Below are 12,445 nucleotides of genomic sequence, written 5' to 3' on the forward strand. Positions count from 1 at the left end.
CGGGGCCTGACGCTGGAGAAGTGTTCGGGCGGGGCCTGACGCCGGGGAATTGTTCGGGCGGGGCCCGACGACTGGGAAGTGTTCGGGCAGGGCGTGGCGATTGGGAAGTGTTCGGGCGGGGCCTGACGATTGGGAAGTGGTCGGGCAGGGCCTGACGGCGGGGAAGTGTTCGGGCGGGGCCTGACGATTGGGAAGTGGTCGGGCAGGGCCTGACGCCGGGGAAGTGTTCGGGCAGTGCCTGACGATTGGGAAGTGTTTGGGCAGGGCCTGACGCCGGTGAAGTGTTCCGGCGAGGCCTGACGCCGGAGGGGTTTTCGGGCGGGGCCCGACGATTGGGAAGTGTTCGGTCGGGGCCTGACGCTGGAGAAGTGTTCGGGCAGGGCCTGACGCCGGGGAAGTGTTCCGGCGAGGCCTGCCGCCGGAGGGGTTTTCGGGCGGGGCCCGACGATTGGGAAGTGTTCGGTCGGGGCCTGACGCTGGAGAAGTGTTCCGGCGAGGCCTGACGCCGGGGAAGTGTTCGGGCGGGGCCTGACGATTGGGAAGTGGTCGGGCAGGGCCTGACGCCGGGGAAGTGTTCGGGCGGGGCCTGACGATTGGGAAGTGGTCGGACATGCCTGACGACAGGGATCTGTTCGGGCGGGGCATGACGATTGGGAAGTGTTCGGGCTGGGCCTGACGCCGGGTAAGTGTTCGGGCTGGGCCTGACGCCGGAGAAGTGTTCGGGCGTGGCCTGACGCCGGGGAAGTGTTTGGGCAGGGCCTGATGATTGGGAAGTGTTCGGGCAGGGCCTGACGCCGGGGAAGTGTTCCGGCGAGGCCTGACGCCGGAGGGGTTTTCGGGCGGGGCCCGACGATTGGGAAGTGTTCGGTCGGGGCCTGACGCTGGAGAAGTGTTCGGGCGGGGCCTGACGCCGGGGAATTGTTCGGGCGGGGCCCGACGACTGGGAAGTGTTCGGGCAGGGCGTGACGATTGGGAAGTGTTCGGGCGGGGCCTGACGATTGGGAAGTGGTCGGGCAGGGCCTGACGGCGGGGAAGTGTTCGGGCGGGGCCTGACGATTGGGAAGTGGTCGGGCAGGGCCTGACGCCGGGGAAGTGTTCGGGCGGGGCCTGACGATTGGGAAGTGGTCGGGCAGGGCCTGACGGCGGCGAAGTGTTTGGGCGGGGCCTGACGCCGGGGAAGTGTTCGGGCAGGGCCTGACGATTAGGAAGTGGTCGGGCAGGGCCTGACGCCGGGGAAGTGTTCGGGCGGGGCCTGACGCCGGGGAAGTGTTCGGGCAGGGCCTGACGCCGGGGAAGTGTTCGGGCGGGGCCTGAGGACTGGGAAGTGTTCGGGCAGGGCCTGACGCCGGGGAAGTGTTCCGGTGAGGCCTGACGCCGGAGGCGTTTTCGGTCGGGGCCTGACGCCGGGGAAGTGTTCGGGCAGGGCCTGACGCCGGGGAAGTGTTCGGGCAGGGCCTGATGATTGGGAAGTGTTCGGGCAGGGCCTGACGCCGGGGAAGTGTTCCGGCGAGGCCTGACGCCGGAGGGGTTTTCGGGCGGGGCCCGACGATTGGGAAGTGTTCGGTCGGGGCCTGACGCTGGAGAAGTGTTCTGGCGGGGCCTGACACCAGGGGAGTGTTCGGGCAGGGCGTGACGATTGGGAAGTGTTCGGGCGGGGCCTGACGATTGGGAAGTGGTCGGGCAGGGCCTGACGGCGGGGAACTGTTCGGGCGGGGCCTGACGCCGTGGAAGTGTTCGGGCGGGGCCTGACGCCAGTGGAGTGTTCGGGCGGGGCCTGACGATCGGGAAGTGTTCGGCCGGGGCCTAACGATTGGGAAGTGTTCGGGCAGGGCCTGATGCCGGAGAAGTGTTCGGCCGGGGCCTGACGCCGGGGAAGTGTTCGGGCAGAGCCTGACGATTGGGAACTGTTCGGGCAGGGCCTGACGCCGGGGAAGTGTTCGGGCTGGGCCTGACGCCGGAGAAGTGTTCGGCCGGGGCCTGACGCCGGGGAAGTGTTCGGGCAGGGCCTGACGATTGGGAAGTGTTCGGGCAGGGCCTGACGCCGGGGAAGTGTTCCGGCGAGGCCTGACGCCGGGGAAGTTTTCGGGCGGGACCTGATGCCGGGGGAGTGTTCGGGCGGGGCCTGACGCCAGGGAAGTTTTCGGGCGGGGCACGACGATTGGGAAGTGTTCGGGCTGGGCCTGACGCCGGGGAAGTGTTCGGGCTGGGCCTGACGCCGGAGAAGTGTTCGGGCGTGGCCTGACGCCGGGGAAGTGTTTGGGCAGGGCCTGATGATTGGGAAGTGTTCGGGCAGGGCCTGACGCCGGGGAAGTGTTCCGGCGAGGCCTGCCGCCGGAGGGGTTTTCGGGCGGGGCCCGACGATTGGGAAGTGTTCGGTCGGGGCCTGACGCCGGGGAAGTGTTCGGGCGGGGCCTGACGATTGGGAAGTGGTCGGGCAGGGCCTGACGCCGGGGAAGTGTTCGGGCGGGGCCTGACGATTGGGAAGTGGTCGGACATGCCTGACGACAGGGATCTGTTCGGGCGGGGCATGACGATTGGGAAGTGTTCGGGCTGGGCCTGACGCCGGGTAAGTGTTCGGGCTGGGCCTGACGCCGGAGAAGTGTTCGGGCGTGGCCTGACGCCGGGGAAGTGTTTGGGCAGGGCCTGATGATTGGGAAGTGTTCGGGCAGGGCCTGACGCCGGGGAAGTGTTCCGGCGAGGCCTGACGCCGGAGGGGTTTTCGGGCGGGGCCCGATGATTGGGAAGTGTTCGGTCGGGGCCTGACGCTGGAGAAGTGTTCGGGCGGGGCCTGACGCCGGGGAATTGTTCGGGCGGGGCCCGACGACTGGGAAGTGTTCGGGCAGGGCGTGGCGATTGGGAAGTGTTCGGGCGGGGCCTGACGATTGGGAAGTGGTCGGGCAGGGCCTGACGGCGGGGAAGTGTTCGGGCGGGGCCTGACGATTGGGAAGTGGTCGGGCAGGGCCTGACGCCGGGGAAGTGTTCGGGCAGTGCCTGACGATTGGGAAGTGTTTGGGCAGGGCCTGACGCCGGTGAAGTGTTCCGGCGAGGCCTGACGCCGGAGGGGTTTTCGGGCGGGGCCCGACGATTGGGAAGTGTTCGGTCGGGGCCTGACGCTGGAGAAGTGTTCGGGCAGGGCCTGACGCCGGGGAAGTGTTCCGGCGAGGCCTGCCGCCGGAGGGGTTTTCGGGCGGGGCCCGACGATTGGGAAGTGTTCGGTCGGGGCCTGACGCTGGAGAAGTGTTCCGGCGAGGCCTGACGCCGGGGAAGTGTTCGGGCGGGGCCTGACGATTGGGAAGTGGTCGGGCAGGGCCTGACGCCGGGGAAGTGTTCGGGCGGGGCCTGACGATTGGGAAGTGGTCGGACATGCCTGACGACAGGGATCTGTTCGGGCGGGGCATGACGATTGGGAAGTGTTCGGGCTGGGCCTGACGCCGGGTAAGTGTTCGGGCTGGGCCTGACGCCGGAGAAGTGTTCGGGCGTGGCCTGACGCCGGGGAAGTGTTTGGGCAGGGCCTGATGATTGGGAAGTGTTCGGGCAGGGCCTGACGCCGGGGAAGTGTTCCGGCGAGGCCTGACGCCGGAGGGGTTTTCGGGCGGGGCCCGACGATTGGGAAGTGTTCGGTCGGGGCCTGACGCTGGAGAAGTGTTCGGGCGGGGCCTGACGCCGGGGAATTGTTCGGGCGGGGCCCGACGACTGGGAAGTGTTCGGGCAGGGCGTGACGATTGGGAAGTGTTCGGGCGGGGCCTGACGATTGGGAAGTGGTCGGGCAGGGCCTGACGGCGGGGAAGTGTTCGGGCGGGGCCTGACGATTGGGAAGTGGTCGGGCAGGGCCTGACGCCGGGGAAGTGTTCGGGCGGGGCCTGACGATTGGGAAGTGGTCGGGCAGGGCCTGACGGCGGCGAAGTGTTTGGGCGGGGCCTGACGCCGGGGAAGTGTTCGGGCAGGGCCTGACGATTAGGAAGTGGTCGGGCAGGGCCTGACGCCGGGGAAGTGTTCGGGCGGGGCCTGACGCCGGGGAAGTGTTCGGGCAGGGCCTGACGCCGGGGAAGTGTTCGGGCGGGGCCTGATGATTGGGAAGTGTTCGGGCAGGGCCTGACGCCGGGGAAGTGTTCCGGTGAGGCCTGACGCCGGAGGCGTTTTCGGTCGGGGCCTGACGGTGGAGAAGTGTGCGGGCGGGGCCTGACGCCGGGGAATTGTTCGGGCGGGGCCCGACGACTGGGAAGTGTTCGGGCAGGGCGTGACGATTAGGAAGTGGTCGGGCAGGGCCTGACGCCGGGGAAGTGTTCGGGCGGGGCCTGACGCCGGGGAAGTGTTCGGGCAGGGCCTGACGCCGGGGAAGTGTTCGGGCGGGGCCTGATGATTGGGAAGTGTTCGGGCAGGGCCTGACGCCGGGGAAGTGTTCCGGCGAGGCCTGACGCCGGAGGGGTTTTCGGGCGGGGCCCGACGATTGGGAAGTGTTCGGTCGGGGCCTGACGCTGGAGAAGTGTTCTGGCGGGGCCTGACACCAGGGGAGTGTTCGGGCAGGGCGTGACGATTGGGAAGTGTTCGGGCGGGGCCTGACGATTGGGAAGTGGTCGGGCAGGGCCTGACGGCGGGGAACTGTTCGGGCGGGGCCTGACGCCGTGGAAGTGTTCGGGCGGGGCCTGACGCCAGTGGAGTGTTCGGGCGGGGCCTGACGATCGGGAAGTGTTCGGCCGGGGCCTAACGATTGGGAAGTGTTCGGGCAGGGCCTGATGCCGGAGAAGTGTTCGGCCGGGGCCTGACGCCGGGGAAGTGTTCGGGCAGAGCCTGACGATTGGGAACTGTTCGGGCAGGGCCTGACGCCGGGGAAGTGTTCGGGCTGGGCCTGACGCCGGAGAAGTGTTCGGCCGGGGCCTGACGCCGGGGAAGTGTTCGGGCAGGGCCTGACGATTGGGAAGTGTTCGGGCAGGGCCTGACGCCGGGGAAGTGTTCCGGCGAGGCCTGACGCCGGGGAAGTTTTCGGGCGGGACCTGATGCCGGGAGAGTGTTCGGGCGGGGCCTGACGCCAGGGAAGTTTTCGGGCGGGGCACGACGATTGGGAAGTGTTCGGGCTGGGCCTGACGCCGGGGAAGTGTTCGGGCTGGGCCTGACGCCGGAGAAGTGTTCGGGCGTGGCCTGACGCCGGGGAAGTGTTTGGGCAGGGCCTGATGATTGGGAAGTGTTCGGGCAGGGCCTGACGCCGGGGAAGTGTTCCGGCGAGGCCTGCCGCCGGAGGGGTTTTCGGGCGGGGCCCGACGATTGGGAAGTGTTCGGTCGGGGCCTGACGCTGGAGAAGTGTTCCGGCGAGGCCTGACGCCGGGGAAGTGTTCGGGCGGGGCCTGACGATTGGGAAGTGGTCGGGCAGGGCCTGACGCCGGGGAAGTGTTCGGGCGGGGCCTGACGATTGGGAAGTGGTCGGACATGCCTGACGACAGGGATCTGTTCGGGCGGGGCATGACGATTGGGAAGTGTTCGGGCTGGGCCTGACGCCGGGTAAGTGTTCGGGCTGGGCCTGACGCCGGAGAAGTGTTCGGGCGTGGCCTGACGCCGGGGAAGTGTTTGGGCAGGGCCTGATGATTGGGAAGTGTTCGGGCAGGGCCTGACGCCGGGGAAGTGTTCCGGCGAGGCCTGACGCCGGAGGGGTTTTCGGGCGGGGCCCGACGATTGGGAAGTGTTCGGTCGGGGCCTGACGCTGGAGAAGTGTTCGGGCGGGGCCTGACGCCGGGGAATTGTTCGGGCGGGGCCCGACGACTGGGAAGTGTTCGGGCAGGGCGTGGCGATTGGGAAGTGTTCGGGCGGGGCCTGACGATTGGGAAGTGGTCGGGCAGGGCCTGACGGCGGGGAAGTGTTCGGGCGGGGCCTGACGATTGGGAAGTGGTCGGGCAGGGCCTGACGCCGGGGAAGTGTTCGGGCAGTGCCTGACGATTGGGAAGTGTTTGGGCAGGGCCTGACGCCGGTGAAGTGTTCCGGCGAGGCCTGACGCTGGAGGGGTTTTCGGGCGGGGCCCGACGATTGGGAAGTGTTCGGTCGGGGCCTGACGCTGGAGAAGTGTTCGGGCAGGGCCTGACGCCGGGGAAGTGTTCCGGCGAGGCCTGCCGCCGGAGGGGTTTTCGGGCGGGGCCCGACGATTGGGAAGTGTTCGGTCGGGGCCTGACGCTGGAGAAGTGTTCCGGCGAGGCCTGACGCCGGGGAAGTGTTCGGGCGGGGCCTGACGATTGGGAAGTGGTCGGGCAGGGCCTGACGCCGGGGAAGTGTTCGGGCGGGGCCTGACGATTGGGAAGTGGTCGGACATGCCTGACGACAGGGATCTGTTCGGGCGGGGCATGACGATTGGGAAGTGTTCGGGCTGGGCCTGACGCCGGGTAAGTGTTCGGGCTGGGCCTGACGCCGGAGAAGTGTTCGGGCGTGGCCTGACGCCGGGGAAGTGTTTGGGCAGGGCCTGATGATTGGGAAGTGTTCGGGCAGGGCCTGACGCCGGGGAAGTGTTCCGGCGAGGCCTGACGCCGGAGGGGTTTTCGGGCGGGGCCCGACGATTGGGAAGTGTTCGGTCGGGGCCTGACGCTGGAGAAGTGTTCGGGCGGGGCCTGACGCCGGGGAATTGTTCGGGCGGGGCCCGACGACTGGGAAGTGTTCGGGCAGGGCGTGACGATTGGGAAGTGTTCGGGCGGGGCCTGACGATTGGGAAGTGGTCGGGCAGGGCCTGACGGCGGGGAAGTGTTCGGGCGGGGCCTGACGATTGGGAAGTGGTCGGGCAGGGCCTGACGCCGGGGAAGTGTTCGGGCGGGGCCTGACGATTGGGAAGTGTTCGGTCGGGGCCTGACGCTGGAGAAGTGTTCCGGCGAGGCCTGACGCCGGGGAAGTGTTCGGGCGGGGCCTGACGATTGGGAAGTGTTCGGGCTGGGCCTGACGCCGGGTAAGTGTTCGGGCTGGGCCTGACGCCGGAGAAGTGTTCGGGCGTGGCCTGACGCCGGGGAAGTGTTTGGGCAGGGCCTGATGATTGGGAAGTGTTCGGGCAGGGCCTGACGCCGGGGAAGTGTTCCGGCGAGGCCTGACGCCGGAGGGGTTTTCGGGCGGGGCCCGACGATTGGGAAGTGTTCGGTCGGGGCCTGACGCTGGAGAAGTGTTCGGGCGGGGCCTGACGCCGGGGAATTGTTCGGGCGGGGCCCGACGACTGGGAAGTGTTCGGGCAGGGCGTGGCGATTGGGAAGTGTTCGGGCGGGGCCTGACGATTGGGAAGTGGTCGGGCAGGGCCTGACGGCGGGGAAGTGTTCGGGCGGGGCCTGACGATTGGGAAGTGGTCGGGCAGGGCCTGACGCCGGGGAAGTGTTCGGGCAGTGCCTGACGATTGGGAAGTGTTTGGGCAGGGCCTGACGCCGGTGAAGTGTTCCGGCGAGGCCTGACGCCGGAGGGGTTTTCGGGCGGGGCCCGACGATTGGGAAGTGTTCGGTCGGGGCCTGACGCTGGAGAAGTGTTCGGGCATGGCCTGACGCCGGGGAAGTGTTCCGGCGAGGCCTGCCGCCGGAGGGGTTTTCGGGCGGGGCCCGACGATTGGGAAGTGTTCGGTCGGGGCCTGACGCTGGAGAAGTGTTCCGGCGAGGCCTGACGCCGGGGAAGTGTTCGGGCGGGGCCTGACGATTGGGAAGTGGTCGGGCAGGGCCTGACGCCGGGGAAGTGTTCGGGCGGGGCCTGACGATTGGGAAGTGGTCGGACATGCCTGACGACAGGGATCTGTTCGGGCGGGGCATGACGATTGGGAAGTGTTCGGGCTGGGCCTGACGCCGGGTAAGTGTTCGGGCTGGGCCTGACGCCGGAGAAGTGTTCGGGCGTGGCCTGACGCCGGGGAAGTGTTTGGGCAGGGCCTGATGATTGGGAAGTGTTCGGGCAGGGCCTGACGCCGGGGAAGTGTTCCGGCGAGGCCTGACGCCGGAGGGGTTTTCGGGCGGGGCCCGACGATTGGGAAGTGTTCGGTCGGGGCCTGACGCTGGAGAAGTGTTCGGGCGGGGCCTGACGCCGGGGAATTGTTCGGGCGGGGCCCGACGACTGGGAAGTGTTCGGGCAGGGCGTGACGATTGGGAAGTGTTCGGGCGGGGCCTGACGATTGGGAAGTGGTCGGGCAGGGCCTGACGGCGGGGAAGTGTTCGGGCGGGGCCTGACGATTGGGAAGTGGTCGGGCAGGGCCTGACGCCGGGGAAGTGTTCGGGCGGGGCCTGACGATTGGGAAGTGGTCGGGCAGGGCCTGACGGCGGCGAAGTGTTTGGGCGGGGCCTGACGCCGGGGAAGTGTTCGGGCAGGGCCTGACGATTAGGAAGTGGTCGGGCAGGGCCTGACGCCGGGGAAGTGTTCGGGCGGGGCCTGACGCCGGGGAAGTGTTCGGGCAGGGCCTGACGCCGGGGAAGTGTTCGGGCGGGGCCTGATGATTGGGAAGTGTTCGGGCAGGGCCTGACGCCGGGGAAGTGTTCCGGTGAGGCCTGACGCCGGAGGCGTTTTCGGTCGGGGCCTGACGGTGGAGAAGTGTGCGGGCGGCGCCTGACGCCGGGGAATTGTTCGGGCGGGGCCCGACGACTGGGAAGTGTTCGGGCAGGGCGTGACGATTAGGAAGTGGTCGGGCAGGGCCTGACGCCGGGGAAGTGTTCGGGCGGGGCCTGACGCCGGGGAAGTGTTCGGGCAGGGCCTGACGCCGGGGAAGTGTTCGGGCGGGGCCTGATGATTGGGAAGTGTTCGGGCAGGGCCTGACGCCGGGGAAGTGTTCCGGCGAGGCCTGACGCCGGAGGGGTTTTCGGGCGGGGCCCGACGATTGGGAAGTGTTCGGTCGGGGCCTGACGCTGGAGAAGTGTTCTGGCGGGGCCTGACACCAGGGGAGTGTTCGGGCAGGGCGTGACGATTGGGAAGTGTTCGGGCGGGGCCTGACGATTGGGAAGTGGTCGGGCAGGGCCTGACGGCGGGGAACTGTTCGGGCGGGGCCTGACGCCGTGGAAGTGTTCGGGCGGGGCCTGACGCCAGTGGAGTGTTCGGGCGGGGCCTGACGATCGGGAAGTGTTCGGCCGGGGCCTAACGATTGGGAAGTGTTCGGGCAGGGCCTGATGCCGGAGAAGTGTTCGGCCGGGGCCTGACGCCGGGGAAGTGTTCGGGCAGAGCCTGACGATTGGGAACTGTTCGGGCAGGGCCTGACGCCGGGGAAGTGTTCGGGCTGGGCCTGACGCCGGAGAAGTGTTCGGCCGGGGCCTGACGCCGGGGAAGTGTTCGGGCAGGGCCTGACGATTGGGAAGTGTTCGGGCAGGGCCTGACGCCGGGGAAGTGTTCCGGCGAGGCCTGACGCCGGGGAAGTTTTCGGGCGGGACCTGATGCCGGGGGAGTGTTCGGGCGGGGCCTGACGCCAGGGAAGTTTTCGGGCGGGGCACGACGATTGGGAAGTGTTCGGGCTGGGCCTGACGCCGGGGAAGTGTTCGGGCTGGGCCTGACGCCGGAGAAGTGTTCGGGCGGGGCCCGACGATTGGGAAGTGTTCGGTCGGGGCCTGACGCTGGAGAAGTGTTCGGGCAGGGCCTGACGCCGGGGAAGTGTTCCGGCGAGGCCTGCCGCCGGAGGGGTTTTCGGGCGGGGCCCGACGATTGGGAAGTGTTCGGTCGGGGCCTGACGCTGGAGAAGTGTTCCGGCGAGGCCTGACGCCGGGGAAGTGTTCGGGCGGGGCCTGACGATTGGGAAGTGGTCGGGCAGGGCCTGACGCCGGGGAAGTGTTCGGGCGGGGCCTGACGATTGGGAAGTGGTCGGACATGCCTGACGACAGGGATCTGTTCGGGCGGGGCATGACGATTGGGAAGTGTTCGGGCTGGGCCTGACGCCGGGTAAGTGTTCGGGCTGGGCCTGACGCCGGAGAAGTGTTCGGGCGTGGCCTGACGCCGGGGAAGTGTTTGGGCAGGGCCTGATGATTGGGAAGTGTTCGGGCAGGGCCTGACGCCGGGGAAGTGTTCCGGCGAGGCCTGACGCCGGAGGGGTTTTCGGGCGGGGCCCGACGATTGGGAAGTGTTCGGTCGGGGCCTGACGCTGGAGAAGTGTTCGGGCGGGGCCTGACGCCGGGGAATTGTTCGGGCGGGGCCCGACGACTGGGAAGTGTTCGGGCAGGGCGTGACGATTGGGAAGTGTTCGGGCGGGGCCTGACGATTGGGAAGTGGTCGGGCAGGGCCTGACGGTGGGGAAGTGTTCGGGCGGGGCCTGACGATTGGGAAGTGGTCGGGCAGGGCCTGACGCCGGGGAAGTGTTCGGGCGGGGCCTGACGATTGGGAAGTGGTCGGGCAGGGCCTGACGGCGGCGAAGTGTTTGGGCGGGGCCTGACGCCGGGGAAGTGTTCGGGCGGGGCCCGACGATTGGGAAGTGGTCGGGCAGGGCCTGACGCCGGGGAAGTGTTCGGGCGGGGCCTGACGCCGGGGAAGTGTTCGGGCAGGGCCTGACGCCGGGGAAGTGTTCGGGCGGGGCCTGATGATTGGGAAGTGTTCGGGCAGGGCCTGACGCCGGGGAAGTGTTCCGGCGAGGCCTGACGCCGGACGCGTTTTCGGTCGGGGCCTGACGGTGGAGAAGTGTGCGGGCGGGGCCTGACGCCGGGGAATTGTTCGGGCGGGGCCCGACGACTGGGAAGTGTTCGGGCAGGGCGTGACGATTGGGAAGTGTTCGGGCGGGGCCTGACGATTGGGAAGTGGTCGGGCAGGGCCTGACGGCGGGGAAGTGGTCGGGCGGGGCCTGACACCGGGGAAGTGTTCGGGCAGGGCCTGATGATTGGGAAGTGGTCGGGCAGGGCCTGACGTCGGGGAAGTGTTCGGGCGGGGCCTGACGATTGGGAAGTGGTCGGGCAGGGCCTGACGGCGGCGAAGTGTTCGGGCGGGGCCTGACGCCGGGGAAGTGTTCGGGCAGGGCCTGACGATTGGGAAGTGGTCGGGCAGGGCCTGACGGCGGGGAAGTGTTCGGGCGGGGCCTGACGCCGGGGAAGTGTTCGGGCAGGGCCTGACGCCGGGGAAGTGTTCGGGCGGGGCCTGACGATTGGGAAGTGTTCGGGCAGGGCGTGACGATTGGGAAGTGTTCGGGCGGGGCCTGACGATTGGGAAGTGGTCGGGCAGGGCCTGACGCCGGGGAAGTGTTCGGGCGGGGCCTGACGATTGGGAAGTGGTCGGGCAGGGCCTGACGGTGGGGAAGTGTTCGGGCGGGGCCTGACGCCGGGGAAGTGTTCGGGCAGGGCCTGACGTTGGGGAAGTGTTCCGGCGAGGCCTGACGCCGGAGGGGTTTTCGGGCGGGGCCCGACGATTGGGAAGTGTTCGGGCGAGGCCTGACGCCGGGGAAGTGTTCGGGCGAGGCCTGACGCCGGGGAAGTTTTCGGGCGGGGCCCGACGATTGGGAAGTGTTCGGGTGGGGCCTAACGCCGGGGAAGTGTTCGGGCGGGGCCCGACGATTGGGAAGTGATCGGGCAGGGCCTGACGGCGGGGAAGTGTTCGGGCTGGGCCTAGCGCCGGAGAAGTGTTCGGGCGGGGCCTGACGCCGGGGAAGTGTTCGGGCAGGGCCTGACGCCGGGGAAGTGTTCCGGCGAGGCCTGACGCCGGAGGGGTTTTCGGGCGGGGCTCGATGATTGGGAAGTGTTCGGCCGGGGCCTGACGCCGGGGAAGTTTTCGGGCGGGGCCCGACGATTGGGAAGTGTTCGGGCGGGGCCTGACGATTGGGAAGTGGTCGGGCAGGGCCTGACGGCGGGGAAGTGTTCGGGCGGGGCCTGACACCGGGGAAGTGTTCGGGCAGGGCCTGACGATTGGGAAGTGGTTGGGCAGGGCCTGACGCCGGGGAAGTGTTCGGGCGGGGCCTGACGATTGGGAAGTGGTCGGGCAGGGCCTGACGGCGGCGAAGTGTTCGGGCGGGGCCTGACGCCGGGGAAGTGTTCGGGCAGGGCCTGACGATTGGGAAGTGGTCAGGCAGGGCCTGACGCTGGGGAAGTGTTCGGGCGGGGCCTGACGATTGGGAAGTGGTCGGGCAGGGCCTGACGGCGGGGAAGTGTTCGGGCGGGGCCTGACGCCGGGGAAGTGTTCGTGCAGGGCCTGACGCCGGTGAAGTGTTCGGGCGGGGCCTGACGCCAGTGGAGTGTTCGGGCGGGGCCTGACGATCGGGAAGTGTTCGGGCGGGGCCTAACGATTGGAAAGTGTTTGGGCAGGGCCTGATGCCGGAGAAGTGTTTGGCCGGGGCCTGACACCGGGGAAGTGTTCGGGCAGGGCCTGATGATTGGGAACTGTTTGGGCAGGGCCTGACGCTGGGGAAGTGTTCGGGCTGGGCCTGACGCCGGAGAAGTGTTCGGCCGGGGCCTGACGTCGGGGAAGTGTTCGGGCAGGGCCTGACGCCGGAGAAGTGTTCGGCCGGGGCCTGACGCCGGAGAAGTGTTCGGCCGGGGCCTGACGCCGGGGTAGTGTTCGGGCAGGGCCTGAC

Source organism: Pristiophorus japonicus, chromosome 6 (assembly GCF_044704955.1).
Source record: "Pristiophorus japonicus isolate sPriJap1 chromosome 6, sPriJap1.hap1, whole genome shotgun sequence".
NCBI classification, from domain to species: Eukaryota; Metazoa; Chordata; class Chondrichthyes; family Pristiophoridae; genus Pristiophorus; species Pristiophorus japonicus.